The 26,545-nt window shown below is 44.5% G+C and overlaps 1 protein-coding gene across 2 annotated transcripts in view; it reads right to left on the bottom strand.

The window, feature by feature from the left end:
* The window catches only part of NRIP1 (nuclear receptor interacting protein 1), a 94,189-nt gene extending 67,886 nt beyond the window's left edge, over positions 1–26,303 (bottom strand). Inside the window, exon 1 of one of the 2 annotated variants that reach the window (XM_069760899.1) lies at positions 26,153–26,303. The gene's annotated coding sequence lies outside the window, so the exon portion shown is untranslated. Of the gene's footprint in view, positions 1–25,909; positions 25,976–26,152 lie in introns of those variants that run through there. The other variant, XM_069760900.1, reaches the window with a different exon arrangement.
* Between the last annotated feature and the right edge of the window lie 242 nt (positions 26,304–26,545).

The following is a 26,545-nucleotide window of genomic DNA, read 5'->3' as shown; positions in this document are numbered from 1 at the left end:
ACAGTGATTTTATCAAAATAACAGCAAGCAGCCCAGTAAGTGACACCGGACAGGAATACGGGTTCCTGCCCCTACAAGATGGGGTAGCTAAACCTGGTGACAGATTCCCTATTCCCCTAAAATGTCTAAGTGAAAATTCAGCTGAAAGCCTAAATCTACAATAGTTTTCTCTTGATTGATTGGGAATTCTTATTGTCTTGCTCCCAAAAAAAAAAATAAAAAATCAAGATAGAAAACTGCTGCAGTAAATCTGATTTTTGTAATACAATAGTGCGAGCAAATTAATAAAAATGTCAGATAGTTAATACTCCACATGCATATGGCTAGAAACTGGCGTACAATGTAAGCTGTGAGCCTAACAGCAACAAACATAGAACATACGAGATAACAGCAGTATTAAAGGGCGCTCTCAAGCTCAGAAATGGGTATAATCGCCAAGTGCTTGTAACAACAAGCAACTGTGCAAATAACCCCTTATTAAAAATCCTCTCCATTGTCAAGAACGGAGGGAGTCTTAATTTTGTAGCGTACAGCTCATTAGCTAGGCTGCAGTCTCAGGGTGACTGGTTATAGATACTCATACTATGTGAAAATTGGGGGCTCGAAAAAGAAATGGTGGCCATTGAAGTTGAGCGGATCACTTTGCACAATTTCAGTCCACGATCCATATTAGTGCTTTCTGGCCACAAACAGGACGTCTGACATAACCGAACCTGATGTCCCACAGGGTAAGGAAATTCATGTCCACGGCCAGAGAGCACTAACCTGGTCCGCTGACCGGGGTTGTGCAATGTGAACCGCTCATCTTTAGTTCCCATAAAAATTTCCAAAAAATAAAAATGAAAGAAGTTTCATAGTCATCAATAGAAAATAATCCATAGGTTAGGAGTTTAGACACCTTCAAAACCTTCTAAACCCATTGTGGCCCAGGCTTTGGTACAATACACCCAAACTCTTCTTTCCGAAAATGTATTTTGCGTACAATGACTTTTTAATAAATAAATAAAACCAGTATTTTGCTGAGATTATATAATTCTGCACAGACCAACAACATGGACTCAACTACCCTCATAAAAATGACAAAGGACGCTTCACGTGTCAACATGGTAGATTCCTTTGCCCTTTACTCCAAGCAAGTCATTCAGCTTGAAAAATGGCAGAAGAGCAAGAGGACTGTGGGAAATCTACTTAATTGTCACACGGCGAAGACACTCCTGCACTCTTCTAATTAACGCCATGTCTTCACGTCGTGACCTTTTGCTCTCTTCCATTATCCCTACCAAGCAGAAGTTCAAATGCTTAAGAAAAATAAACTTAATTGGGGAATGTGCAGCAAACGGTGGCTGGAGGAGAATAGAAAAATCTTTGTTTGCCGTGTCATGTAGGTTACAGTTCAGGCATAAAGTGGATTATAAAGAAGAATGTCGCACGCTTTCTCCATACACCTATTACGCTCTATGACAGCGCAGTTTCTTTGTGTGCCCTTTACTAGAATGTCTGCCTGCCTAGAATCCTTAATCGAACAAGTATAGAACATTCATGGGGAAAAAAAAAAAATCACTGAAGCCCCTAAAGTCCAGAGAATTATTGTAGACGTCCTGGTTTTTACCATAAAATATGGGCCAAAATCTTAGAAATTACAAATATGCCAGAGTTCAGCATGTCTTCTTGTGAGGTCTGAGAGCTTTGGGGGCTTATATATTTGCTGATCATTGGCAATACATGTTCCGAAAAACACTTGTTTCTCGACAATCAGCACGTCTAACCAGGCTGTCAATCATCATGCATGAAGAAACCAGTCGTCACTGAAAAATCATTGTTCTCGGCAGCAAAACATCCTGTGTAAACGACTGTTCCAACGATTGTTCCGTGTGTTTGATTCTATCAAAAACAAACAAAGCTCCACCGGGGGACAGATAGTCGAAATGCACCCTTAACCCCTTCCCGACCCATGACGCCACGTAGGCGTCATGAAAGTCGGTGCCAATCCGACCCATGACGCCTATGTGGCGTCATGGAAAGATCGCGTCCCTGCAGATCGGGTGAAAGGGTTAACTCCCATTTCACCCGATCTGCAGGGACAGGGGGAGTGGTAGTTTAGCCCAGGGGGGGTGGCTTCACCCCCTCGTGGCTACGATCGCTCTGATTGGCTGTTGAAAGTGAAACTGCCAATCAGAGCGATTTGTAATATTTCACCTATTATAACGGGTGAAATATTACAATCCAGCCATGGCCGATGCTGAAATATCATCGGCCATGGCTGGAAATACTAATGTGCCCCCACCCCACCCCACCGATCGCCCCCTCAGCCCCCCGATCTGGCCGGTACACTGTTCCGGCTCCCCTCCGTCCAGTGCTCCGCTCCCCCCCGTGCTCTTGTCCGCTCCCCCCGTGCTCCAATCACCCCCCCCGTGCTCCAATCACCCCCCCTGCACTCCGATCCACCCCCCCGGTGCTCCGTTCCACCCCCCCGTGCTCCGTTCCAGCCCCCCCGTGCTCCGTTCCACGCCCCCCGTGCTCCGTTCCACGCCCCCCGTGCTCCGTTCCACCCCTCCCGCGCTCCGATTTCCCCCCCCCCCCCCCGTGGTCCCCCCTACCCCATCATACTTACCGATCCAGCCGGGGTCCCGTCCGTCTTCTCCCTGGGCGCCGCCATCTTCCAAAATGGCGGGCGCATGCGCAGTGCGCCCGCCGAATCTGCCGGCCGGCAGATTCGTTCCAAAGTGCATTTTGATCACTGAGAGATTATATCTCAGTGATCAAAATAAAAAAAATAATAAATGACCCCCCCCCTTTGTCACCCCCATAGGTAGGGACAATAAAAAAATAAAGAAATTTTTTTTTCCACTAATGTTAGAATAGGGTTAGGGTTAGGGGTAGGATTAGGGGTAGGGTTAGGGTTAGGGCTAGGGGTAGGGTTAGGGGTAGGGTTAGGGTTTTGGTGTGTGCACACGTATTCTGGTCCTCTGCGGATTTTTCCGCTGCGGATCTGATAAATCCGCAGTGCTAAACCGCTGCGGATTTATGGCGGATTTACCGCGTTTTTTTCTGCGCATTTCACTGCGGTTTTACAACTGCGATTTTCTATTGGAGCAGTTGTAAAACCGCTGCGGAATCCGCACAAAGAAGTGACATGCTGCGGAATGTAAACCGCTGCGTTTCCGTGCAGTTTTTCCGCAGCATGTGTACAGCGATTTTTGTTTCCCGTAGGATTACATTGAACTGTAAACTCATGGGAAACTGCTGCGGATCCGCAGCGTTTTCCGCAGCGTGTGCACATACCTTTAGAATTAGGCTATGTGCACACTGTGCGGATTTGGCTGTGGATTGGCCGCTGCGGATTCGCAGCAGTGTTCCATCAGGTTTACAGTACCATGTAAACATATGAAAAACCAAATCCGCTGTGCCCATGGTGCGGAAAATACCGCGCGGGAACGCTGCGTTGTATTTTCCGCAGCATGTCAATTCTTTGTGCGGATTCCGCAGCGTTTTACACCTGTTCCTCAATAGGAATCCGCAGGTGAAATACGCACAAAAAACACTGGAAATCCGCAGAAAATCCGCAGGTAAAATGCAGTGCCTTTTACCCGCGGATTTTTCAAAAATGGTGTGGAAATATCTCACACGAATCCGCAACGTGGGCACATAGCCTTAGGGTTAGGGTTGGAATTAGGGTTGTGGTTAGGGTTGTGATTAGGGTTATGGCTACAGTTGGGATTAGGGTTAGGGGTGTGTTGGGGTTAGTGTTGGAGGTAGAATTGAGGGGTTACCACTGTTTAGGCACATCAGGGGTCTCCAAACGCAACATGGCGCCACCATGGATTCCAGCCAATCTCGTATTCAAAAAGTCAAATGGTGCTCCCTCACTTCCGAGCCCTGACGTGTGCCCAAACAGTGGTTTACCCCCACATATGGGGTACCAGCATACTCAGGACAAACTGCGCAACAATTACGGGGGTCCAATTTCTCCTGTTACCCTTGTGAATCTAAAAAAAATGCTTGCTAAAACATCATTTTTGAGGAAAGAAAAATGATTTTTTATTTTCACGGCTCTGCGTTGTAAACGTCTGTGAAGCACTTGGGGGTTCAAAGTGCTCACCACATATCTAGATAAGTTCCTTGGGGGGGTCTAGTTTCCAAAATGGGGTCACTTGTGGGGGGTTTCTACTGTTTAGGCACACCAGGGGCTCTGCAAACGCAACGTGACGCCCGCAGACCATTCCATCAAAGTCTGCATTTCAAAAGTCACTACTTCCCTTCTGAGCCCCGACGTGTGCCCAAACAGTGGTTTACCCCCAATCATGGGGTATCAGCGTACTCAGGAGAAACTGGACAACAACTTTTGGGGTCCAATTTCTCCTGTAACCCTTGGAAAAATAAAAAATTCTGGGCTAAATAATTATTTTTGAGGAAAGAAAACGTATTTATTATTTTCACGGCTCTGCATTATAAACTTCTATGAAGCGCTTGGGGGTTCAAAGTGCTCACCACACATCTAGATAAGTTCCTTTGGGGGTCTAGTTTCCAAAATGGGGTCACTTGTGGGGGGTTTCTACTGTTAAGCCACATCAGGGGCTCTGCAAACGCAACGTGACGCCCACAGAGCATTCCATCAAAGTCTGCATTTCAAAACGTCACTACTTCACTTCCGAGCCTCGGCATGTGCCCAAACAGTGGTTTACCCCCACATATGGGGTATCAGCGTACTCAGGAGAAACTGGACAACAATATTTGGGGTCCAATTTCTCCTATTATCCTTGGCAAAATAGGAAATTCCAGGCTAAAAAATCATTTTTGAGGAAAGAAAAATTATTTTTTATTTTCATGGCTCTGCGTTATAAACTTCTGTGAAGCACCTGGGGGTTTAAAGTGCTCACTAGGCATCTAAATAAGTTCCTTGGGGGGTCTAGTTTCCAAAATGGGGTCACTTGTGGGGGAGCGCCAATGTTTAGGCACACAGGAGCTATCCAAACGCGACATGGTGTCCGCTAACGATGGAAATAATTTTTCATTCAAAAAGTCAAATGGCGCTCCTTCCCTTCCGAGCCTTACCATGTGCCCAAACAGTGGTTTACCCCCACATGTGAGGTATTGGTGTACTCAGGAGAAATTGCCCAACACATTTTAGGATCCATTTTATCCTGTTGCCCATGTGAAAATGAAAAAATTGAGGCTAAAAGATTTTTTTTGTGAAAAAAAAGTACTTTTTCATTTTTACGGATCAATTTGTGAAGCACCTGGGGGTTCAAAGTGCTCACTATGCATCTAGATAAGTTCCTTGGGGCGTCTAGTTTCCAAAATGGGGTCACCTGTGGGTGAGCTCCAATTTTTAGGCACACGGGGGCTCTCCAAACGTGACATGGTGTCCGATAAAGAGTGGAGCCAATTTTTGATTCAAAAAGTCAAATGGCGCTCCTTCCCTTCCAAGCCCTGCCGTGCGCCCAAACAGTGGTTTACCCCCACATATGAGGTATCAGCGTACTCAGGACAAATTGGACAACAACTTTCGTGGTTCAGTTTCTCCTTTTACCATTGGGAAAATAAAAAAATTGTTGCTAAAAGATAATTTTTGTGACTAAAAAGTTAAATGTTCATTTTTTCCTTCCATGTTGCTTCTGCTGCTGTGAAGCACCTGAAGGGTTAATAAACTTCTTGAATGTGGTTTTGAGTACCTTGAGTGGTGCAGTTTTTAGAATGGTGTCACTTTTGGGTATTTTCAGCCATATAGACCCCTCAAACTGACTTCAAATGTGAGGTTGTCCCTAAAAAAAAATGGTTTTGTAAATTTCGTTATAAAAATGACAAATCGCTGGTCAAATTTTAACCCTTATAACTTCCTAACAAAAAAAGATTTTGTTTCCAAAATTGTGCTGATGTAAAGTAAACATGTGGGAAATGTTATTTATTAACTATTTTGTGTCACATATCTCTCTGGTTTAACAGAATAAAAATTCAAAATGTGAAAATTGCGAAATTTTCAAAATTTTCGCCAAATTTCCGTTTTTATCACAAATAAACGCAGAATTTATTGACCTAAATTTACCACTAACATGAAGCCCAATATGTCACGAAAAAACAATCTCAGAACCGCTAGGATCCGTTGAAGCGTTCCTGAGTTATTACCTCATAAAGGGACACTGGTCAGAATTGCAAAAAACGGCAAGGTCTTTAAGGTCAAAATAGGCTGGGTCATGAAGGGGTTAAGGTCCACTTATACTATTACATTACTCGATTATCATTGCCAGGAATACTCAATCAATCCAAACAGGCTGCCGATCACTAGATGAATGAGCAAAACACTTGTTTGTTGGTTGAAATAGTCTATTGGGCTACACAAAAGATCACCGTTCTCGGCAGCGTATCAGCTTATGTAAACAAGGATATGTGCTGCCGAAAACAATGACAGCTTATATGCACAGAACGATCTATTACAGATCATTGGGTGAGCATCTGAAGAACTATTGAATGACCACCAATCATCAAGTATTCTATTTTCAGCCACTGGTCTCCATTAACTATAGACGATGGTCACATTCAGGCTTCTGTGTATCATGGTTCAAGATGTACGGACTGGCCCAGTGTCTCCTGACTTGGACTCAACAGTCTACGCATATTTCGAGGCTACCAAGATCAGGTCAAGAGACCTGTGGCATGATGTACGTATGTCTAAAATTGGTCTAAGGCACAGATTTTTTTAATCAAAATTATCAGGTCTGTAACATTGTAAGGGAAGGTCGGGATGGAACACCATTCTCAAAAAACTCCGACTAGAGACCTCAACAGAAAGCTGACATCATAAGCCTTGTTCACTAAGCTGCTTACTTGTCTGTATGTGCAGCTGAAGAGACAATTCCCCAAATCCTTCACCAGGCAACAAAAGGGCAGGCACCCAGCAGCCAATAAGATGACAGTAGTTACCGTAACATGTTAGACGGTATGGATTATGCAGTGTCTAGGTCAACTCGTAAGGGATTATAGGGACGTATAAATTCTACCATTTTAAGATGAAGGGCATGATTCACTAATCTGCATGATGTCATCCTGAGCTCATTAGAGGCCAAAAGGGTAATCATTAGTCATTTATCCAGAGTCATTAAGGACAGTGCAATGAGAGTCCGAAGACTTTCCATGGTGCGAGACAGCATGTGACAACGCTACAGGAATACATGCGGAGAAACAAAAAATAAAATATCAACCTGGAAGACAAAAACGAGACAACTGTAGGTGGGACAGATCTTAGCAATCAATAAGATGCTCAGATGTTGCCGAGCTATAAATTGGACGTGGAATCAGTGATGGCGTCAGCTGGCACCGATATCAGGAGAACAAATTCTGCAAGTTATGGCATGCGAATCACACGATGATCACGTAGATGTGGTGGGATGTGTTACTGCTTCTATTATCTCAAGACAATAGAATCCAGGGTTTAGGATTTGGCAAATAACCTTCACTTATTAACTTGCTCTGGACTCGTCAGGGTTACTTACTAATTAATCATGTGTGGGAGTGATATATTCTGCAGCCGTCAACAAGAGCACACCAAGAACTCAATGTTTGTTCTGGAAAAGCACACCACCGCTTCTTTGTTTTCATGTAGGTATGAGTGACGATGCCAGTAATAGTGAAGTTCAATGATGTACACATTTAAGTATTGCAATAAAATTAAGACTTTTATGGCAAATTTTGACCATGGGCGAATTATTGTTCGGGCTTAATAACAACGGCCTACTGTGATGTGTCAGTTAAAAATACATTATTGGCCAAATTCGGACAACCATTTGCTACTTTGTGCAAATTGAGTGATTTACATACATGCAAACGGTCTGGCACATCATTGATTGACCACATTTAATCAATCAGTATCTCCTATAGATTCGACTTATTTGGCATCAGAACAAAAGAATCAGGCAAAAAAATACCAACTGGCAAGTCCTTACCTCCCCCGGCATCAACTTTCGGGGGAGAGTTGAAATGCCACGATACACATTAGATGGCCGAACGATCCCACTAAATTTGGGCAACTTTTATCTGATTTGTAGGAAGGGTTTTTACAGCTCAGCTATAAAGGGTGAAGGCTGGAGATGAACAGACCGCATTGCGTGACCCCTGGTCCATAGTCTAGGTCAGTGTTCTCTGGCCATGGACGGGAGACGTCTAGATGTCCTGAGCTTTCACGTTCCCCGATGCAGTGTATGAATCGCCGGTCTGGCGTGACATCATCCGTGCAGCTTGTGGCACACAGCTGATGTCTCGCCAGCCCAGGTAATCATAAGCCAAGGGTGGCATCTCGAAGGGTAACGAAATTCATGCAGCACTGACCATTAACCATTGACCAGGGTTGGGCGAAGCAATCTGCTCCTCTCTAGTGAAGGCCTATGCAACACATTCCTGGTAGACACATATTTGATTATATATTCACCAACACAGTGAGAACCTTTCCTCCTTCATCGCTCTCATTGTGGACAGACGTTATATAAAGTATTTTTCCTGTATAACGTGCGGTATAGGAGAGGATTCTTTCATTGCGATTGGCTGCCAGGAACAGCTGAAAGAGGAATGAAGTGATAGGAAAACATCCCCAGAGGAGCTAGTTCAAGTACATTTAGACACTGCATGGTCAGCAAAATATTTTCACACTTCTTCTCACATTGCATTTTTGAAACCTACTGAAAAATAATCATAAACTTCAAAAGGTATTTGGTAGCTGGCCACTATACTTAGTAGTCACCCAACCGATAAGGGACCATATGTACGGATAGTTTTATAGCTTCCAAAAAATATGTACTTAAAGCAGTCATCAGAATTAGACATTACAAACTGCATACATAATTATGTAAATCTTTTACATCTGATGAGACTGATGTACTAACCTTAAAAAAAAAACAATTCAAGAATGGCTGTATAATCCTTTGTGAAAAGTAATAAAAGTATTAAAGTTGCCAAGTATTAAAATGAGCTCTAGCTAATAAAAGGTTAAGTTTCAGTTCAGGCTGCTAACATGGATTTTCAAAGTAAGCATATCAGCTTCATCAGGTTATATATATATATATATATATATATATATATATATATATATCTATCAAGCAAGAAGAATATCAAAATTTAAAGGAGACCAAAGACACTAGAAGAAAATCCGAACACACTGGTTCCAATTGTGGAAACTTTAGATAAGAGGGTGAACACCTCTCATGATAATGAGCATGTGGACGGTTTTATGGGAATTCACTTTTTAGGTGTACTCCTACAGGTCAGCACCCTATAGGCTAACTGCAGCAGGTAATTCAGCATCACATGTTCTTGGTGGTGAGGCTGGCTGGACAACGTGGTTGATAGATGTTCGCCTGGGTAGGTTAGCAGTATTGAAACCATCAGTCACCGCCATAAACTCTTTCCTAATGACTACCCTGCCGACTGTCTACTGCCTTCACTTTCCATCATGTGTTGATGCTCACGTCTTTCATAAAGTACCATAAAGTTTGCATGAAAACTTTGCGCAGCGCACAAGTTCAAAGTCGAATTTCTTGAACTTTTTACTTTTTTATTCCTGCGCATAAATCAGTTTAAACTTAAATGGTCTCAAAAGGGGAAATGTGATCGGTGTAAAAACCGGGAAAGGGGGTAGAAGTTCAAGTTCAATATAACAAAGTTTACTATGTGTCAAGCCCATAAAAGTGAGGGAAGGGTGCGAGCTACCGGAACAACAGAAAAAAAGCCGCTCCGCAGCAGATGGTGTGTAAGTAAGTGGGCGCACCGTGTGACATGACAGACTGTACTACCTCATCGTGAGCCGTTTTTTTTCAGTCTTTCCTCATGTATGCCAGTACTTAATTTTTTTTAAAGTTTCATAGAACCTAAATGATTGTGATTGTGATAACAGGATACCAGCCAAATGTAGCTTCATAGGCTGTAACCATAATGGCTGCAGGGATTACAGTCATCTGAGGACCCTAATGGTGGTGGGAGCGCAAAAAGGTCATAAGATGAGATCAATATTAATGAAGATTTTGATTGGGGTCCAAGAGCGGCAAGTTTAAGAGACTAAATCCGTTTTTATAGATTCTTTATTGGCTAGTGAAGCAGCAAAATTTGGATGGCATCCTACTATATTCAATACCGGTCACCAGATCAAAAGTGGACAATATTTGCCCTAATTTTATTCCCTTGAACAATTCATTTTTTGGTTTTATTCTTTTCTTTTAAATTCTGATCCTAAAATCTGAGAAGATGATAATCTCTCTGTCATTACTAGGGAAGTTTAGCGCAAACAGAGTCATTATTCAGCATAATAGAGCTCCCTCTAGTGGTGGCGGCAGACAGAGAAATTGGCCTTTTTAGTGATGGCTTTTATGGCCTTTGCAAGGAGAAATGGCTCACAGGATCCTCTAGGGCGCGTCTTTAGGCTCCTCTGCATAATTGCCCTGTGAGCCACGCCCCACCTTGCTAAAGACTATAAGTAAAATAAAAAAGCCCATATCACTGGGACTGTTAAAAATAATATAAAATTGATAATAATGAAAATCAGGTCTTTTTTAATTAACAAAAGACTGTCTTTTGTTGGACTTTTACAACATCCCATTTAAACACTTTTCTCAGCTTATCGAAATATAGGATTCATGACGATTTTAGATGGGGCTCCAAATTCAACGTCTTTAAAAAACAAAAGATATCTGCAATATAAACATGTATGTTCAATTTAGCTAAGCAATCATGTTTATTTTATGTGGCGGGGTGAGTTAAGCGAGTACATGCTGCTACTGGTCAGGCACATTATTTTGCATAGGTTCAAAAGAAAGCAACAGACCCATCTTCCCCCCCACGCCCCAACATCTGGTAGTGTTGTAAGGTCCACCTGTACACATCATATCTACAACTGATCCCACCAAAATCAGTGGGGTCAGACAACTTTTATTTACTGTGTATAGCTGTACCCTCAGCACTTATAGGGAGGCTATCAATAAAAATGGCAGCTGTTTAAAATCAATTTTTTGTGTTATATGTATTTTATTTAAAAAAAAAAAAAAACACATATTTGCCATTTTTTTATATTACCATCTATTAAGACCATCTACATATATTATTTCCAGAAACATCAGTAAGATGGTGAATTAAAAAAAAGCTCCAGTGTAATAATTCAAGATTTTATTTTTATTTGTGATATGCAAAAAAAAAAAAAAATGCAAAAATTTAAAAAATCAATTTAACATCCGATTTAAACAATAGGTCATTTTCTGACAATAGCTTCCCATAGCTGGTCATACACGAGTAAACTGATGGAAAAGAACTAGCCGTCATCCTTCTTTCTTGACTCCCTCACATTCATGAATGTTCTGCGTGAGCATCCATGTGTTTTCACAGTAGAGAGTAGGAGGCCTTGGCCAAACCGCTCTGCCGGCGTCTTACATTCTGGAGAGTCGGGAGGGCCCGTCATTAGTCTGCCGGTGGGTTCTGCTGACAGTCTATTGTGTATGGTGGCTTTTAGTCCCATACTTCTTTAGCAAACTAGACTTAACACAGCATGGCCCGACCAGCCTCCTGTCTGTCTTTGACCAACACTCCTCTGACTTCTTTGACCAACAGTTCATAAGAAAAAAAATCTATGGCTTTTTGCAGTTTTTCGATTTTTAGACACAATGTGCACAAAAATGTACAAGATGTTGAGGAGGAAACATTAATTAATATTGGTACCAAGCATATCTCCGATATCCAGGATTCATACAGATGTAGGACTGGGAGAAAATTCTAAATCTCAATACAACAGGCCCAAGTATAAGTTAATGGTGGCATCCATAAAATGATGGACATGGTGGACTAAAGTACCGTAGTAAAGGAAGAAACTGATATTGGATCATTTGGTCTAGTGGCCTCCAGTCCATGACTGTCCTGCTGTTACACAACTGTATAGTGATTTTGATCATGCCCTGAATCCCGTAGACTGGTATGGCCTAATGGAATTTGTAATTTTGCAATATTGGGAGGAGAATAGGGTGGAGGACACAGATTTAGGCCAACTAGTCATTATAAAGTTTGCATGACCTCCTTATCCGGAATACAAACCAGATGAGTAGTCCCAGATCCCTAGCCAAGTATAACCTCTGGTACCGGTGGGAATTCTGTGACACGACACGACTCGTCTATTCAAAGCTTGAGTTGTATTCAGTATTATGCAGCGCTACCGATATATTGATTGCAAGAGAGGTCCTTCTCCACAGTTCTGCCAACCCGTTACATGCTTTTATGTATGGATATATACACACACAGATTTTAGGATAAAGGTAATGGTAAGAGCTAAAACATTACACTAAGGCAACCAGCAAATAGAGAATACCATTGCACGTAAACTGCATTAACCCAACAGGTGTAGAGACAACGCCACTTATCACTGATCAGGGTATGAAATGAGAGAGTAACGTGGCATTTCCGAGCCTGTATCACTAGATCAGAAAATGGCTCAAACACATATCTACTTCAATGTGCCTTAAAGGTGTTGTCCGGCCTCCTTGGGTAGAAGTCTGAAGTTATTCTATGTGTGCGCTGTCAGGATTCTCTGGTGCTGGCTGGGAAGCAAGCGGGCGAGTCACCGCAAGTATGTGATTTGCATACAGGCGGCCTCACTCAATACACTTGCATACAGGTGAGACATGTCTAGGCAGAATAATTCATGTGATGTGAGGACTCACAAGTCTGCAGTAACAGAGTAACTACAGACTAGTATCCAAAATCGGACAACCCCTTTAAGAACCAGTTCTCATCTTTTGACCTTCCCTTTGTTGAATAAGTAGAACACTCAGAATGCTCTAAAGTCTCTGTTTCTGCTTAACAGGGGCTGGACTCTCTAGGGTTCATGTTTTCAGGATTTCCTTCGTATTTCACAAGTAAGGCTACGTTCACATTAGCGTTGTGCGCCGCTGCGTCAGCGACGCAAGGCACGCTAAAACGCACCAAAACGCACGCAAAAACGCTGCGTTTTGCGACGCATGCGTTGTTTTTTGCCGAAATTTGGACGCAAGAAAAATGCAACTTGTTGCGTTTTCTTGGTCCGACGCTTGCGGCAAAAAAGACGCATGCGTCGCACAACGCAGCACAAAAAGACGCATGCGTCCCCCATGTTAAATATAGGGGCGCATGACGCATGCGTCGCCCGACGCAAACACGACGCAAAACGGGAAACGCTAGTGTGAACGTAGCCTAATGGCATTATCATTTGGGCAATGCTAAGGAAATCCAGAATGCACGATCTGTTTGTGGCTCTTGAGGCCTGGAGTTGGGGAACATAGCTCTAGGGAATGATTATAACTAAAAAGTGCAATTTGCTTTCCTGCTGCTGCTATAAGGGTCCATAACCATTTCTATATGACAGGAATAGGCAAATTAAGGGAAGGGGGTGTCCTTGTACCCGAAACCCTCCAATAAGAAGCTAAGAACATATTCTTCCACCTCTAGAGGAAGTTTAGTGCAAACACAATGCTTACGGTAATCAGCATAAAACTTGTTATTAATCCATAAGCAGGAGCTCCCTCTAGTGGTGGTGGCAGGCAGGCAGAATTTCATTATTGCATGGGCAATATTGCATTTGGAAGAACCTTTAAAAAAAAAAAAAAACCTCTACATTTGCCCCTAACTAGATCTTACACATGATTGTACTCACATTATATTTCATAGCCGGGCTTATGATCTTAGAATTAATGCAGGATTTAACTGCAAGTACTTTCCGTTTCAGGAAAGCATCCACTATGTATTTCCTTTGAGTAGAGGGCTTTTCGGTCTCTTTCATCCCGCTACATTTAGCCCAACTTGGGTCTCCCCCTAAGGTGGCTAGCATGTATGCAGGATTTAAGTCATTTAAACCTTTTGTGTAGAGCACTTACATTTTAGGAGAAAGGAAATCTGTCACCATGTTTTTAGATACTAACCTGACGTCAAGCATGTGACGACGTCCATATCTTTGTATCTAAAGTCCATTCCTCCATTTTCTTGAAATCCAGTGGCAAAGCAAATATTCATGAAAATCAGCTCACAAGTGCAGGGGGGCATGGCTTGCACTTGCATCTCTCCGGCCTCTCTCCCTCTTTCCCAACACACCGCCGTCCCTCCTGTCCATGACTGGCAGGTCACTGTTGTCTATGACTTGCTCCTTCGTCTGAGATCCTGAGCAAGCCCCATCATTCATGTGGGCAGCGCATATGAAGATCGATAGTCCAACTCTACTGTGCATGCGCCGCCCCTGGGAATCACAGTGCCTGCACTAGATCTCAAGCAGGGGAGCAGGCTAAAGAAAAGAGAGACCTGTCAATCACAGACTGGAGGCCGGCAGTAGGAAGAGAAAGAGGCTGGGAAAACCAGAGAGCTGTAAGAGCAGCTGTAAGTACACCTGAACTGGTCAGATCATTCCACATACATTCGTCGGTGGGTTTCTAGAAAACGGAGGCACGGACTTTTGATACAAGGGTGAGATTAGAGTCTAAAAACCTGCAGAACATTTCCCTTTAATGCGAGTCTAGGATGAGTGATATCACTGTATCTAGAGCTCTAATGTAAGACGGGGTCCGCATTCAGCACTGCAGCTCAATCCTCGCCAAGGCCAAAATGCTGAGCGCTGCAAATGTCTACTGATAATTTTATGACTCACAAGCCATGAAGATAATAAGTGGAGCAGGTACAGGTTAACTGAATTACAGCCTTTCTACAGCGAAATAATACAAATGAAAATCTTTACTAAGCAGAAGACTGGTCAATAATGGGCAATTTACAGGACAAGCTAAGCATCATGGGGGACGCCGCACAGCGACAGTTTGATCAATTCAGACTGTTGATCTGTCATCATAAGTCTTTAAGGAGTTGTCCATTTAGGATGCTTCCCCTCCTCATGGACCATCACATTTCATTTGAAGGGGTCATATAAATGCACTTTTTTTTTAAGCTAATTCAATTTAAAAAAAAAAAATAAGAGTTGTTCTTCTAACAAGGTCTACACCAGATACTGAACCTGTCAGATTCAGTGAGACTGGCCGATCAACTCCGATAGGGGTGCACAGGTTCTTCATCGAAAGCACTTCATCGAATTCGGATGTTCGGGTCAGACATGATGGATGGGATATGATAAGCTTTCGACAACTGAAAGTCCTTGTGGATGGAGGGGGGGTCATCATGGCCATCATCATGATGTGTAGATGTGGAGTGTAACCTCTACAAGACCACCTAATCTTTCTAAAATGATTATAACCACCAAAAACTGCCATCACTAAAGATACCTTCACACTAAACGACGCTGCAGCGATACCGACAACGATCCGGATCGCTGCAGCGTCGCTGTTTGGTTGCTGGAGAGCTGTCACACAGACAGCTCTCCAGCGACCAACGATGCCGGTAACCAGGGTAAACATCGGGTTACTAAGTGCAGGGCCGCGCTTAGTAACCCGATGTTTACCCTGGTTACCATCCTAAAAGTAAAAAAAACAAACGCTTCATACTTACCTTCCGCTGTCTGTCCCCGGCGCTCTGCTTCTTGTGCTTCTCTGTACTGGCTGTAAGCACAGCGGCGGGAAAGCAGAGCGGTGACGTCACCGCTCTGCTTTCCGGTCGCTGTGCTCACAGTGAGTGCAGGAAAGCAGAGCGCCGGGGACAGACAGCGGAAGGTAAGTATGAAGCGTTTGTTTTTTTTACTTTTAGGATGGTAACCAGGTTACCAGCGAAGACATCGCTGATTCGGTGTCACACACGCCGATTCAGCGATGTCAGCGGGAGAGCCAGCGAACAAATAAAGTTCTGGCCTTCTAGCCCCGACCAACGACATCACAGCAGGATTCTGATCGCTGCTGCGTGTCAAACTGAACGATATCGCTAGCAAGGATGCTGCAACGTCACGGATCGCTAGCGATATCGTTTAGTGTGAAGGTACCTTAAGGTTTCGTTCACAAGATAACACTATTTGGGAAGCTTTCAGTTAAGGTACCTTCACACTGACCAACTTCACATTGATATCGCTAGCGATCCGTGACAGGCAGCAGCGATCTGGATCCTGCTGTGACATCGTTGGTCAGAGCAGAAAGGCCAGAACTTTATTTCGTCGCTGGATCTCCCGCAGACATCGGTGAATCGGCGTGTGTGACGCCGATTCAACGATGTCTTCACTGGTAAACAGGGTAAACATCGGGTTACTAAGCGCAGGGCCGGTTACCAGTGTAAATGTAAAAAAAAACAAAACACTTCATACTTACATTCCGGTGTCTGTCCCCCGTCGCTGTGCTTTCCTGCACTGACTGTCAGCGCCAGCCAGCCGTAAAGCAGATTACAGCGGTGATGTCACCGCTGTGCTTTACGGCCAGCCGGCGCTCACAGTCAGTGCAGAGAAGCACAGCGCCGGGGGACAGACACCGGAATGTAAGTATGAAGTGTTTTTTTTTTTTACATTAGCACTGGTAACCAGGGTAAACATCGGGTTACTAAGCGCGGCCCTGCGCTTAGTAACCCGATATTTACCTTGGTTACCCGGGGACTTCGGCATCGTTGGTCGCTGGAGAGCTGTCTCTGTGACAGCTCTCCAGCGACCACACAGCGACGCTGCAGCGATCGGGATCGTTGTCTAGATCGCTGCAGCGTCGCTAAATGTGACGGTACCTTTACTCACCCACTTCTTGCCAATTCTGAATGGTTGACCAACTCTCCTACAAGGGTGCACAGGTTCATCCTCTACAGAAGATGTCAAGGTCAGGTATGTTTATAGAGATGAGATAAGCTGTGGAGAGCACAGTTAAAAGTCCATGTGGATGAGGGGGGGAAGTCATGAAGAATAGCTGCCAAGCGAGGTATAAGGCGTTTGGCCACTTTTACAGTCATGGAGGTCATTTTTTACGATAGCAGTGCCTACTCAACAAACATCTGACAGAAGACCAATTATGTCAAAGTTAGTTATAGCACTGCAATTTAGCGAGGAAGCCTCCCACACCACTTTTTATGGCGGCATTTGCACACGTGGGAGTTGCATTCTTCACCTTGGTGGAATCTTTTTTTTTTTTTCCCTTTAGCAAAACAAAAACACGGAGCAATGAACCATAAAAAGTTTAATAGCCTCTATTATTCTGTCCACCAAAGGGTACGGTGTACACACGTAGCAGAGGTGAATATGTCATCGTTTCACTGGTTCTTTTGCACACTGTGATAGCCCACTGGGTGAAAATGAAACCCAGCCATGAGAAAGGGGCATCTGTATGAAAAGCGTAAGAGAGAGTCTACGTAATTAAAGAAGACCTGGTTAATATATTCATTGTTGGCTCTAATTTTATTCCCACTACTCCACCATGTTTTACATTTAAAAAAAAAAATCCACCATATACTCCTAGAGATATCGGTCTTTGTATTCATTGCTAATTTTTATAATCTTTCCAGGGGGGTGATGCTCACAGGGTAATTAAGCAGAGACACGCCCCCAAGGATTCCCGTGAGTCACACCCCCTTATTAAAGACTGGTAAATTACCATTGAATAAAAAGGACCATTCCTCTGGAACCGTATGACAGATTTGAAAAAAACAAACAAACAGAATACTCAAGCAAGTATCGGGAATAAATTTGGAGCAAAAACTGGCCACTGATTAGGCAACAGGTCCTCTTTAAATAAATCTCAATTTTATTACTATTTATATTAAAGGGGTTGTCCACTACTCAGACAAACTTTTCTGAATAACTATGTTTTTTCCTAGTAAAATAATAACACGTACTCACCTCTGGTGCGGGTGCCATTCCCGCAGTGTCTGCACTAGCTCACCCAGGGATTGCATAACGCTGTTATGTCACGCAATCTATGCAGCCAATCAGCACTTGCTTCACTCTCCTCTCCTATAGAAGTAATTGCGATCTGCATCTTGTCTTGATATGTCCGAAGGCGGACATCACTAAACAATGCCGACACCGGATGGGAGTATAAGAGTTATTATTTAACTGGGAGGAAATATAGGAATTCAGAAGAGGTTGTCCAAGTCGGAGTCAACCTGTGAGTAAAGTCCATGTTACAATGAAAACAACAAATAAATATTATTGCGTGCAACGCCATTGTGCAATTTTAATGGATGATATCAGGCAATATTGTGCATAAGCCAAACCCTACTGTAGTGCCCATAAAGTAACATCAGCCATCGCTCAGCGCGGCAGAAGACATCTAGGAGTGATTGTACCAGTCAATGACGGTACTGGGAGACTGCGGAGGGTTATAAAGGCTGTATGGTATGCACGTATACATGGCTTCATACACATGCATTACTTCTTTGCGGGGGTCTGGGAAAGATATACCTTTAGCATGTTGTCTAGTATGCAGCACATGTCCGGTTGACAATGAATTGGATCATGTAAGACCACAGTAATAATAATTACCGTATATTTCTATAGCACCACAGACTCGGCAGCGCTAACGCACATCCGAGCTCCTTCCAGCTCTGAGTCGGAGTGGTTATAAGCCATGGTGTACATTAGTCATATGCTTTAGTCATAGACTAAAAACCACAGAACTCGTAATAGTTAAACTCCAGTCCCCGGATGTCCATCACTTTGGGTTGAAAGACGCTTTCTTACATTCTTTTTGTTTTAATCTATTGGATATTTGCCTGATCTTACAGACATGCCGGGGTGCCGCCACACAACCCGAAATGTGTTGGGTGATGGTCTGAAGATGAAGGCAACCAAAATATATGGTTCACCAATTCAAGAGCCAGTCCTTGCTATGCTCTTGCACTTGTCTAGGGGTCTTAGGATCTAAGATGTTCATCATCCCTAATTATGCACATGAATGGGGGTTATCCAGATGGAACAACATTTTGGGTCTCATTTCTGAAAACAATCTAAAAGAAAATCTGGGGTATTTTTGCAGCAACCAGTTTTCATTTGAATTGATTATTTGCATTACAGTGCCGTAATATATATATATATATATAAAAAAGAGATAAATATAAAGGGACATTTGGAAGTAATTGAGATTTTGGGTTGCAGTGGCGGAGGTGGGGGGGGTCCTTGAAGTTGGTGTAAAAATGGTTCCCTTCAGGATGGAATTAGTAATGGCTGATCTGGCACTTACTGGGGCTCTGGACGGGTGTGTACCCTGGAAGCCGATGGTTGGCATTATTTTACCGTGCCCTCGAGCTTGGGCTTCATGCCTGAGGGTAAAGATATTTCTACTTTGAATAATTGGTTAAAGTGTGCCAGATCTGGTAGCTACAAGGACCTCCCTCTTTTTTCTGGTATTTCGGTAATTCACAAAGGTTATTGTATTATTTGTTAAATAAATGGCTGCCATGGCCAATTTTATCCAAAATATGATCTCTCGTGTATTTATTGAGGCCAGTTGGGTTAATAGTACTGGGAATTTAATTAATAGGGGAAGAAGACTTTAATGGTGCGAATTGGCCATACCCTGTCATGAGAACCTGTCATTTGCCATAAATACCGTATGTATTTCTTTTAACCATGTGTAAACGTCACTGTTCTCCTGAATCCAGCGTTGTTTTTCTTTGGTTCCTACGCCTTTCCATTGCTGAGATATAACCCCTTTTTTAATGTATGTAACCTTAGTCTTTTTAGCCAGGAGGGCGTGGTCCTCAACTGCTCTTCCACACCCCCTTGACTAAAATGTCTACATTTATATACATTGAAAAGGGGGCCATATCTCAGGAATGGAGAGGCGTAGAAACAAAAGAAAAACAACGTTGAATTCAGGAGAACAGCAGCGTTTACGCCAGGTAAAAAAAAATGTACGTATTTATTCTTTAGCTCTTTTTATCTAGAGGGATCTTCACATAAACAGTTGTCTACACAAGATTGTGCACATGATTCAGAGAGCGAAGCTGCAACCCAGCTACTGGATCCATCAGAGGATATAATCCACACTGCCACTTCTTCCTAATCACAAACACATGGGAATCTCCTAGATAAGATAATAGAAGCATTTCATGACTTCACCTTCTGGGGAACAAAGTCAAAGAATACTCTAAGGGTACCGTCACACAGTGGCATTTTGATCACTACGACGGCACGATCCGTGACGCTCCAGCATCGTAACAATATCGCTCCAGCGTCGTAGACTGCTGTCACACTTTGCAATGTACGACGCTGGAGCGATAATTTCATGACGTATGTGCGATGTAGAAGCCGTTGGTTACTATGCGCACATCGTATACAATATCGTGCACACCTTTGTTACACCATGCGATCATGCCGCCACAGCGGGACACTAGACGACGAAAGAAAGTTTCAAACGATCTGCTACGACGTACGATTCTCAGCGGGGTCCCTGATCGCAGGAGCGTGTCAGACACTGCGAGATCGCTGGAACGTCACAAATCGTGCCGTCGTAGCGATCAAAATGCCACTGTGTGACGGTACCCTAAGGCAGGGACGCTTGGCTGCCACAATCATAAAGGTGTAGACGACAATCCAGGGCACACAACACAGCATTAGGGAGTTAACGCGCCGTGTCTTTAAAATAAACATTAGTCCATCAGCTGTAATCTCCTTTCACAAAGTCCAGCGGTATGACATGGATCACTGACGACAAAACACATATCTAATTCAATTATTTGCATGGGGATATGCAGGGTGATGTATGTAGAGCGTGGTTGTGTGGCAGACAGATACATAGGTTTCCAATATTCGTCTTTCTTGGGGGGGCTCCATTTCTTAACCCATCTCTGACGAATGTGATACCTGATATAGTAACTGCATGACCACAAAGACCCCAAATCAAATAGCCCATCACTTTGCTGGCTGCTATTCTGAGGGTGATAAACAGTGACTAATATGAGATGACGAGCGATGGGATCATGTTCTCCTGAAGTCAAATGGTCTCACAGTTAGCGAAAATCACATAATCAGAATTTCAGATTATAACAAGATCTATATATAAACAAACAAACAACTATAAAAAGCCCCTGATGTAAAATACCCAAACAGCCTACAGCTCTTGAGAAAGTCCTAGGTAGCTCATACTTACAGAAACTTCTGGGACTAGAAGACCCCAAGTTCTCCTATAAGGCTATCATTTTTGGGGCCAGGGAATAGAAGCACACCAACGTCTAGAACAAAGGGAACATCGCATTCTTCAAAGCATAAAACAGTAAATTCACATTGTGTACAGTCACGTAGCTTCCATAAATGAGCTGTAAGCTGATGGCACACAGAATTGATATAGTGAGAGGTGGGGACCCCAGCGCCCGACCCCCATCAGTGCCATCTTCTCATATGTCGAAAAATATGGTAAGTGCACATATCATTCATAGGTTGGCCAGCCATTGTTGGACCATTGTTGGAGTGTGCATGTATTCTCAATGGGGAGAGAGGAGAAAGCAGCTAGCAGACTTCCCTGGAGGTGGCTCGTCTCCCTTGAGAACACAGGATTGGGCACATATGGTTGAATTTCAATCTATTTTCCCTCCACATTGGCTGAACAAACATGAGCCTAACATCTAAAGGCCCCATTCACATTAGACTAGAGTCAGCGGGATCTAGCCCAATGTGTATGGGGAGGCTCTCTCCCAACAGATGAAGTCACAGAGAAGGATTGGGCATGTCCCATATCGGACTCCCACTGGAGGGATCTGGCAGCGGCTCTCATAGAGGGCACAGGAGCGCCCGTCTGAGCCGAGCTCTCTTTGTTGGGGAGCCATGAGAGATGTTGGCTCAATGACCGATGAACGATGCACCAAGAATCAACGATCTTGGACCCCTGGCCGCCAGGCTGTCAAACAGTTGTTACTGAATTTTGTGGTTCCACAACAGCTGGAGCGCTGCAGGTTGCCGAAATCTTGATGGAAGGCCGGTAAAAGTGAAGTTGGTAGGTTTGGCTGATGGATGGCTTTACCAAACTCACAGCCGTTAATAGTCACCAAAGCAAAATATGGACTTGACTTTTTACCGGCAGTTGTGGACTCATTGAAGCGCAGGAGCGCGATACAGCCGTTGTCCGCATTACTCCCCGAGCCTATGCTTTTTATCCATTGGACTCTATTTTCATACAGGATTGAGCACCCGTTCCTTGGGGTGTGTGGCGTTAATATAGTGTGTGAATGGTCTCTGCAGACTTGTTCAAGAGACCACAGTGATGCAGCAGTGCCGAATTTGCTTTTCTCTGTTTTTGGAGCTCATAAATGACAAAACTACCCATATACAAATTCTTGAGTTTATATTTTTGTTGTTATATAATATTCCCAAATCATGATAAAATAATTAGTTACTAGTGATGAGCGAACATGATGGGGTAAGGTGTTATCTGAGCATGCTCGGGTGCTGAGTGTCTTCGGCGTGCTCGAATAATATCTTCGAGTCCCCGCGGCTGCATGTCTCACGGCTGTTAGACAGATGCAGGGAATTCCTGTTTGTTGGACAATCACTACATGTGTCGCGGCTGTGGAACAGTCAGCAGACATGCAGCTATGGGGACTCGAACATATTATTCAAGCACTCTGAAGTGACTCGGTTAGCACCCGAGCATGCTCAGATAACACCTTATCCTATCAGTTACTTACGGTATCTGATATACATTGCGATATTACTATAATGCGGCACTACAGAACCAGCTCTGCTATGTACGATATTATACAAAAAAACATATGAAAAATACAACAGATCCAAAAAGTGATCTGAAAATGAATGGCGATTTCTCTCCACTATTTTTGGTGAGGAAAAATCACTTACGTGTTCTAAGGCAAAAAGAACCAATTGTTCTGTCTCCAACATTTGTGTTACATGAAATGTGACATCCTAAATTGCAATATAAGGTCAAAACAATGCAGGGGAAGCCAGCTGTGGTCAGAGCACACCGCACTGTGTGATGATTACAACCAGAACTTGGGAGAGCTGCCAGTTACTGGGCCGTCAGCGTGACTCACTGGAACAGTCATTTTCCCTCCTGTGTAGGACTCGGAGGTTGTTCTGTACTATGTAACCCCCTCACCCCACTGACGAGATCAGCTGGCACTGCCACATGCAATATATCCAAGGCTGGTCCGCGGAGCTGGCGATCTATCGCCCGGATCTTACCCAGCACATCGATAATTGCTTTATTATTATGTTATTGTACGTGTACGGCGTCCACTGATGACCGGACACGGTATATGTCGGTGCCATGGCTATACGCTGTTATTACGCCCCAAGATAGTAATGTAGTACAGTATACACCGGTGCCAGATTAATACACACTACTAGATCACTGCGCTAGGCGGACAGGAAAGCGCTATGTAACAATATACTGTTATTACACTCCAAGATTGTACAACGCTACTGCAGACGTTGGAGCCATATCAACATTGAGTTATTACATCCTTTTGATTGTAAGGCACTACAGTATTACTATCATTTCTAGCTTGTGACATTACAGGCCTCTGGTTTCTGTTGGTGCCATGTTAATAAAGTGTTATTACTTTTCTCTATTGTGAAGCATTACAGTATATGTTGGTGCTATATTAATATACTCTATATCATACTTTCACTGCTCTCTTGATAGCAAACTCCTCCGGCAAATGTCGGCGTTACATCAAATAATAATACACTGCTGGATAGGTTGGTGCTATAATAATACACCATTACCATCATTGTTCCTTCTTGATAGTACAACCCTCTGGTATGTGATGGCTAAAGCACTACAGTATTTGTAGGTGCCATATCACCATCGGTAGTTCCGCTTCATAGTAAAGAACTCCGGTATATGTCGGTGCCATATCAATATACAATATCACTATCCACTTCTGCTTCATCGTAAAGCCCTTCGGTATATGTCGGTGCCATATCACTATCCGTACTGCCGCTTCATCTTAAAGCCCTCCGGTATATGTCGGTGCCATATCACTATCCACTTCTGCTTCATCATAAAGCCCTTCGGTATATGTCGGTGCCATATCACTATCCGTACTGCCGCTTCATCTTAAAGCCCTCCGGTATATGTCGGTGCCATATCACTATCCACTTCTGCTTCATCATAAAGCCCTTCGGTATATGTCGGTGCCATATCACTATCCGTACTGCCGCTTCATCTTAAAGCCCTCCGGTATATGTCGGTGCCATATCACTATACTGGTATTACCATGTTGGTGCCATATTAATACACACTATTGGTTGCCATATTAATACACACTATTACTAACTTACTAACTACTCTGGTATATGGCAGCGTCATGTCATTTTTCTCGTATTACCTTCTTTGATTATCAGGGACTACAGTATAAGTAGATGCTATAGTAAGCCACACATCACTATCCCTGCTGCCCCCTGATTGTACCGTCCTGCAGTATATAGCAGTGCTATATTATATGCTATATACTGCTATGCTGGTGCTATATGAATACACATTATCACTATCCATTCGGCCTTTTGAATGTTAAGACCATTGGTATATGTTGGTGCTCTATCAATATACTAATAATATATTATTACTATGTTAGTGCTATATTAATACACACGATTACTATCAATGCTCCCACTACATAGGAAGCCCTATGGTATATGTTGGTGTCATATCAGTATACTGCAATTACTGCCATATAAAGTACAGCACTGCAGTATATGCCGATGATATAAACCTCTGCAGTATATGTTGGTGCCACATCAGTATACACTGTACAGCTCTGCAGTATATGTTGGTGCCACATCAGTATACACTGTATAGCTCTGCAGTATATGTTGGTGCCACATCAGTATACACTGTACAGCTCTGCAGTATATGTTGGCGCCACATCAGTATACACTGTACAGCTCTGCAGTATATGTTGGCGCCACATCAGTGTACACTGTACAGCTCTGCAGTATATGTTGGTGCCACATCAGTATACACTGTACAGCTCTGCAGTATATGTTGGCGCCACATCAGTGTACACTGTACAGCTCTGCAGTATATGTTGGCGCCACATCAGTGTACACTGTACAGCTCTGCAGTATATGTTGGCGCCACATCAGTGTACACTGTACAGCTCTGCAGTATATGTTGGCGCCACATCAGTGTACACTGTACAGCTCTGCAGTATATGTTGGCGTCACATCAGTGTACACTGTACAGCTCTGCAGTATATGTTGGCGTCACATCAGTATAAACTGTACAGCTCTGCAGTATATGTTGGCGCCACATCAGTATACACTGTACAGCTCTGCAGTATATGTTGGTGCCACATCAGTATACACTGTACAGCTCTGCAGTATATGTTGGCACCACATCAGTGTACACTGTACAGCTCTGCAGTATATGTTGGCGCCACATCAGTATACATTGTACAGCTCTGCAGTATATGTTGGTGCCATGTCAGTAGGTTCTGGTTTTCCTGACAGCAGACACATAGGCAGGATAATAACAATGTATCACACAAGTTTCTCCCCCACTGCCAGTAACAAAGTGTAACCAGTTTTACTCCCCACCCTGCTCGGCCAACTGCTCCATTGACAGCTCAGGTCGGAGCCCCCCAGGGTGCCGCTGAGCCCCCTGCTCCGGTGAGTAGCCCCCCGCTCCGGTGAGTAGCCCCCCGCTCCGGGGAGTAGCCCCCCGCTCCGGGGAGTAGCCCCCTGCTCCGGTGAGTAGCCCCCCGCTCCGGGGAGTAGCCCCCCGCTCCGGTGAGTAGCCCCCCGCTCCGGGGAGTAGCCCCCCGCTCCGGGGAGTAGCCCCCTGCTCCGGTGAGTACCCCCCTGCTCCGGGGAGTAGCCCCCCGCTCCGGGGAGTAGCCCCCCGCTCCGGTGAGTAGCCCCCTGCTCCGGTAAGTAGCCCCCTGCTCCGGTGAGTAGCCCCCTGCTCCGGTGAGTAGCCCCCTGCTCCGGTGAGTAGCCCCCCGCTCTGGTGAGTAGCCCCCTGCTCCGGGGAGTAGCCCCTTGCTCCGGTAAGTAGCCCCCTGCTCCGGTGTGAGCACACAGCCCAGCTGTGCAGTGTCAGTGTGCCAGCTTCCCCAGGTACAGCATTACCTCATATCACAAAGCAGACAGCTCCCAGTCTGCCCCCGGCCCGCGCACAGCACTGGTGAGCACGGCACAATGGGGTGGTCCCGGCCCCGGGGACCACCAAGCCGTGCGCCCCAGCCGCCCCCTTCCTGGCTGAGTCACACATTGGGCTGGATGAGGAGCTGTACAGTCAGGGCCATTTCCTTGCAACAATACAGCAGTAACATGAGGAGGAAGAACAGGAGGAGGCAGAGGACGACCACTCACCCGGGCCTCAGGTGTGCACATGTCCGGGGTGCCGCGCGCCGAGCATCCACACTGTCCCCCAAATCCAGAGTGTGAGTGCGGGGAGCAGGGTCCGTGTGCGGCTCCGGGCTGCTGCAATGTGTGAGCGTCCTCCTCCGGCTCAGCCGGCTCTGCACACAGCCCTCCCACCAGTGCCAGCCATCCACTCCGTCAGCTCTTAACCCTTCCACCCACAGCACTGCTGTCACCGGAGCGGGAGGAGCAGCCCAGCGCCACTGAGTGTGCCCGCCCGGGGGTCTGCACCCGCCGGTACCGGGGGCTCACAGCCACATCATCTGCCTGATAGAGCTGCCCGGTGTAATGGCCGTTATAGCCACAGTACTGCTCTCTCCCATATGTCTAATGGATCTCTAT

The sequence above is a fragment of the Ranitomeya imitator genome, chromosome 3, assembly GCF_032444005.1.
Source record: "Ranitomeya imitator isolate aRanImi1 chromosome 3, aRanImi1.pri, whole genome shotgun sequence".
NCBI classification, from domain to species: Eukaryota; Metazoa; Chordata; class Amphibia; order Anura; family Dendrobatidae; genus Ranitomeya; species Ranitomeya imitator.
Note: the sequence above shows the minus strand (reverse complement) of the source record. Positions and strands in the feature narration are given on the sequence as shown.